The sequence below is a fragment of the Geospiza fortis genome, unplaced genomic scaffold (genome assembly GCF_000277835.1).
Source record: "Geospiza fortis unplaced genomic scaffold, GeoFor_1.0 scaffold161, whole genome shotgun sequence".
NCBI lineage: Eukaryota > Metazoa > Chordata > Aves > Passeriformes > Thraupidae > Geospiza > Geospiza fortis.
In genome coordinates, this window is record NW_005054375.1 from 2847733 (window position 1) to 2854668 (window position 6936).

Here is a 6936-nt window from a genome sequence, read left to right on the forward strand (position 1 = left end):
AGCACGCAGCGGAACAGTTCCTGTCAGCTGGAGTTCAAGGTAGGCTGTGTGTAGTTACTTGCATTGAAATTTGGTAGACACTACAGACCTACACCTTTGTTCTGTAGGACCCACATTATGAAGAGCACCTGAAGGTAATACTAGCACTTCTTTCTAATTATTGCTAAAATAATGCCAAACAAACAAAACAAAAACCAAAACAAAAACAAAAAACAAAAACAAACAAACAAAAAACCACCAAAGAAATAAACAAAAAAACAAACCAAACCCAAAAGGTACTAAACTCTTCTTACTCATAGTATACATTGCCCAATGCAAGACAAAGCGTACTTCTGGCTGCAGCAGGTCCTCTCTGTTCTGCTGAACTGCCACAGAAATTCTTGTATTAACTTTGCTCAGTCATAACACTAATGGGAAGAAATACTTTGTTACTATTGGGTTATTCCTGAGAAAGTTTTGAGAAGATGAACAGTGTTTAATGGCAGTTACCTAAAAATGTCTTTTTTGTGCAGTCACACTCAAATCAGTCTGGGTCAACTAATTTTAATTATTAGTAAATTATCAGTGGATAACTAAAATTTTAAGGAAGTTTTAAAATCATATCAAAAGTTTCCTTTCCTTCTAGATTTACTTGAACCTTCACTAGGTATTTAATTTAAATGACATTAATTCAGTCTTCTTACAGTTTGACTGGGAACGCTACATGTCTGAAGAGGATTGTTCAATTCCTAACTCGGAGGTTTAGGAGTGCTGCTACATTTTGGGGGTACTCAGACAGGAGGTCTAATCCACTATTCCAAGTGTTTTTCTCTTTTGCTTCCAAAGTTGTTTTCCCCTCCTTTTCCCTGATTAATCTTTATATATTCATAGTGCCAAGTTGGCCCTTCTCTAACTTATCCAGCAGAACCTTTGGGGCTGACACAGCCCTTGCAGTTTTCCTTCAGGCTCAACATCCCACTCGATGTCAATCTGAATGTCAAATCTGAACAGGTTTTGGCTATTTTGGGTCCTCCCATGAAAATTTTAGATGATGGCAAGTATATGTCCACAGCTATCCAAATTGGTTGCCCCTTAAACTGGCATTTGTTGTCTGAAAGACTATTGCCTTGTATGCTGAAGAAAAAAATACTTCTCTTTTCTCCTGTCCAACTTATGCCTGCATATACTTTATTCTTCCATCCCAAAAAAAGGAAAAAAAAACAAGCTTTGCTTATTTCAGCGTTTTTCTTGATTTCTTATAGTCATTTGTATGCACATTATATCACACAGTATTAGTTGAAATTAAATTGTAGTATTAGTACTAAATTCCCACAAAGAAAAATATGTAGATATATATTTCTTCTTAGGTGTGTTTATAAATAAAGTTAATTATACTTTTCTGTGTATGAGCATTATTGTAATGTCATCAATGGCAGCACAACTCAGAAACAGTGCTGCCAAAATCTGGTGCTGTCCTGCACAGATGATGAGACTTCTGTAAGGATTAAACATTTTATGGAAAATATAGGTAAGTAAAGAAATTTTAGAGAGAAGCTTCCAGCAGCTTTTGTGATGCATAAGTTGGAAGTTCATATAATTTCAATTCCAATTTTCAATTTTCAATTTCAAAACTTTGTCTTTTTTGAGTTTTTTGATTGGTTTGATTTTTTGTTGGTTTTCTTTTATTGCTGTTTTTAATGGATTAGTTTAAAATATATTTCAGTATGTGGATATAGAATTTAATTAACATTTGGTAAACACTCATGAACTAATCAACCCAAGGAAAAAATTACCTCACTTTTCATTGGTTTTAAAAAAAATCTCATTTTAGTTTCTTTTTAAAATTCAAGTTTTAAAATTCAAGGTCTAACTTTCCAAGTGGAGTAATTGCTCCTATGGTGTCATCTTTTTACATTCATTTTCTACCAATGGTAATAAACTGATTTTCATCCCTTATATATCAGTCCAATTTCTATTTTAAATTTGGTCTTCACAGTTTCCAGCTGGCTTAATTCAGGACCTCAAATAGATCACAAATTAAACTATGCAAATACAAAAATTACCTTTGTTTACTCCATGAGTATCTCTGTGACTAATCAAGCACCTGATTAAGCTTGATTCAAAACTGTGTTCTGCAGTCCCTGGGCAAGGAACGCTATGTCTGTCTTGTATGTTCCTTGCTTTCAGAATTTCCTCTTTTTCCATTTGAAACCCTACTGGTTTTATGTATTTAAGGTTCCTGCCACAGTTATTCTTCAAAAACTAATAGAAAGAAAATAAGTAATGTTATATTATATATGTAATTAGCTAATGTCAATAATATTAATATGTTAATATTAATATGTTAATAATATTAATAAGTTCTTGTTAACAAATTTTAACAAATGTTAAGTTTCCAGTATGAATTATGGTTACATATATGATTTTGGGAAATAGAACAGATAATATCCCATTACTAGATTATGTGAATAGTGTCCAGAGAAATCTGTACTACCAAAAATTCTTTCTTTCATTGGTTTTTCTAGCTCGGTAGAATTAAAAATATTAGTCAATGAAATCCAATAGTTTGTTCAAAGCTTTTTTTTCTGATGCATGTATAAACTGAGACTGTCAGGATATATAAATACTGAAGCATAAGAAAGGTGCCCAAACATATCAGTACGATGCTGAAAGAAGGTATCCTTTTGTATTGGTTTTGATGGGGTCAGGAAGAGCCTTTGGAATATTCTTCAAATATTATTATGACAAGAAATTGATAAATAAAGTGATTGATGAACACTACAGTGTCAATGGTCATGTCAACAGTTATTTTTGGTGAAGTATCTAAGGCTATAAATTATATCTTAGATATTTGAACTGGGGCTAAAGACTGAGAGAAACCTACACAGGATTTTCCCTCCTTTGTAATACATTTTAGATCAAGAGCACTCAGCTGACTGGCATCAGGTTTTGGAGAGCAAGGTGTTTCTTGAGGAGTGTCTGCAGTATTCATCACAGTCCTTGAGACATTTCTCCAAGTATTTTGTTACAATACTTTGCCTTGAACAGCTTATCTACTCTTTTTTTGGTGATGCCTCTTCCACATTGAATTATTTTTTGTCTGGAAGTAATTTATAGCATTCTGTCAATTTACTGTCAGACATGATGAAAATGTATTTATTAAGTGTGAACCAAGCTCTACAGACACTACTCTTCAGCAGTCATGTTCATACTACTCTGAGGTCTTTGACTGGAAAACAAATTGCAGCTATGGAATCCAAATAGATATTTGTGGAAAAGTGTATTACTGCAACACAGATATTTAGATTAATTTTTGTAGCATTTTAAAAATAAAAATCAGTTTGCTGATACAATATTGAGTAAAGATTTTTTTAAACTTCAAGTTAATGGAGAATTATAAAGAGGTGCTGACATTTTAATTTGAGATGAGTAGGCAAAACTTCAAATTACATTATCATATTTCTGATACGCATGTAAAATTAATATAAGATAATTGGGCACAGAAGTAAACAGATTTAGAATAAAACTCTGATGAGTTTGAGAGGTTGTTGTATTGTCTTAATTACCAGAGTATTTTTTTCAGATTCAAGAACAATAAATCACTATCCATATATTAAAACAAAGAAACAAAGAGACCAACAATCCAGTTGAAAAGGTAACAATTCTTTGATTCCTTTATACAGGATGCATAAAAATGAATGGAGCTACATTCTGTGGCTTCAAGCATCTTACTTTACTTTTTTTGACATTCTTAATTTTATCTGTAGCCCAGTGTGAGAAGACTGCAATGGAAAAAAAGATGCTTTATCCCCAAAATGTGCCAATGGTAATGATTATGTTATGCTTAAATATGAAAGAGTTACACTAAAACCTCACTGTATTGATGTATGTAATACTTATATAGCATTTAGTATATCAACTAATGGCAGATAAGCTTCACGTCATCAAGGACATAAAGAAATTTTTAGCCATTGCAAAATTAAAAAGACCAAGTATGGAAATATATTCATGAGAGTTCCTGGAATCCTGTGTAAGAATTTCCAAATAATGATTTTTATATTAGTAGGAAAATTAATAGTAAGTATTGTGAGAAACTTTTCCTTTCATTGGAGCAGTTAATTAGACAATTAGAGCTGTTAAAAATTACATAAGATTGACCTCAGAGGAACAGCATCCCAAATCTCAAGTAGAAAAAATAGAAAATATAAGCTATTCTTAAGAACAATTTTTAGTTACCTCTTTGAATATCAGACTAGGTCTTCTGTCACCATAGTTCCTGCATTAACTGCTACTTGGTGAGCACATCAATAATTGAACCAACACACAGTTTAAAATTCTGAAATACCACTTATATGTGGTGTCAATATGAGTTTATAATATTTATATTTTTCAGATAAATACTTAATTTGCTTATATTATATTTCCAAAACACAATTAATAGATGAATTTTCTCTTGCTTTCTTTTTCATTTTGTTGATATTTTTGTACTGCAGGGAAATTATTCTTTACTAGAACAGGATGTCTTTACAATCATACCTGAAGTAGAGACTACAGAAAAGAATGATGGATTATGTAGTATGTCTTATTCCATACATTTGCACAATTTTTGGCTCTGAGACTGGGACTACTGGCCCTGATGTTTAGGATGACATTTAGCACCTTGTCTGGAACTGAAAATTGCTGTGTTTTTTTAATCCAAGACCAGGTAAACATCTATTTAGCCCATCTCAACCCACATAGTCTTTTTGTATTGGGAAATTTCATTTTCTGGCCAGATGAGCACTATGGGATTTTTTTCAGTGAAATCTTGGTTAAATGCATCATGTCAGGAAGCAGAGGAGGTTGGCAGCCCCACGTGAACAGGGGAGATGGGTGCCAGGCAAGACATCAAGCAGCAGCCTCAGAGGCTCAACCATAAATATGTCATTCACCATGAGGTGAGAGAACACGTTCATGACGGCAAACTCATGCAAGTTTGAGTCAGAACTTTCAGGCTACTCTAGTATGATGACTCCAGGCCAAGGACCATCTGAGAAGTCAGCCTGTGGTCTGGGTCCAATCACACCCTGCTTCAGGTACTGTATTTCCAACTCTGTGTGAGCCATCACAGTCGTTGATTTTCCTTTTGGAAGAGTTCTCCAGAGGGTCTTTACCAGGCAAACCTGAAGGAAAATGTTTACTCAGCAATGAGTCATGGAAAGAGGATAGATACACACAGAAATAAATATTTTCTGTAAAAACAGTTGCTGTGCTGATTTCATGTTTAATTTCTATTCTTCATTATTAGAAAAAAAATTCTTTGTTTTCAGGACTTCTTAATCCCATTCCAATTATTTTAGAAACTCTAAATGCAAGACTAAATGACATCCTTCTCCCTATGGGTGAAGAGGATGCTCTCAAAGAGGATATTTCTAATGATTGTTGTTCCTACTAGTTTTAAAGAACTGATTTCTGCTGACTCTGACCTGTCAAGGATTCTCAAAGCAGCTGAATAAATGTGATTAACTGCCTTTATTATTATTTTAAAATCAAGTTCATACTTGTGCTAACACCCCAAAGCACCCAATCAAATGTGACGTTCATAAGATATCATATCTAGAGCTACCTATTATATATTCTTATCTATTTTTAGACAGATCCACTTTAAAGTAAGCACCAAGTGCTCACCTTACACCCACTTAGCAGAAGTGGGTTCTTGCAGTGAGCATACTGTGTAGTGTATAAAATTTTAGTGTAAAAAGTCCTAATTTGTGTTGTTGTTGTAGAAATTCAGTTATTTTCTCAGTGTGAACGTAGTACATATGTAATGTATGCATCAATTGTATAATGCTAACAAATGAAGCTAATAATCACTTCAGCTAGTCCTTAAAACTGAATGGAATACTTATTATGTACATTTATTTTTCCTCCTAAATGTAGGCTATTACCGTAAAGAGCAATGACCATAGCATTCTGTTATCAATGTAAGCTACTTAATAAGTACAGATCTACTAATCATGATACATTAAATGGAGCCTGTGGCTTTATAGCTTCTAAGAATACACAAATAATTCCATTGAAAATCAAGATATACACCTGATTTTTAAACTCCTGGAAATTTGAGGTTTTTAAAAAAATTCCCAGTAAGGACAGCACACAAAAGACAGGCAAAAGTGTTGGACAGGAGACACTAAACATCCAGGGCTACTACACTACCTAATTAAAGAACAAGAGTTTACAACTTGAAGTTTAAACAAGGTCTAGTCTGCATACATTTGAGAAGTTGTGCCGAGATGCTTCTTGGAGCACAGAGCACACTATTAACAGAATGTGTTCCAGCTACAGAACTTAGAAGCATGCTTATCAGTTTGAAACAGACACTTTTGTAGAAAAGTGGATGCACAAATGTTTCTGGTACCTAGCTTATTAGAATTATAATAAAACTAGTCTGTCTGTATTTAACAAGAAAGTGTTTATTTAAAATTCCTATCTTCAAATGCTACAAGTACAAACCAGTGAATCTTCATGAATTTCATGATACAGCTAGTTAAGCATGACTACTATCTTTTATGCCTCAGGTAATGCTGCTGGTGAAATTCAGTGGCTTGACACGGGCCACCCCAAAAGAATCAGTATTGGAGCTGATGAGATTAAAAATGCTCCCTTGGCTTTGTTCATGCTTCAGAACAATTTTGTGCTTCCCTTGTCATTGTTTTTTAACAATTTTTTACCCATGTCTAGCTGAAAGCATGACTTTCTGTATAGCTGCTTCTTGACTTGCAGTGTTCCCTATCCAAATACCATCCTGGGTGAAGAGAGAACAGCAAAATCTCTGCATGGGAGCACTATCACAGAAACACTGTATTTTCCTTTTCTTGTGGTCTGGGACTAAGTTCTATAAACATGGCTTTTCTCTCTGTCATGAGAGACTAAAAGTCTCTGAAAGACTTTTTATTCTTTAGTGGCTGGGGGGGGGTG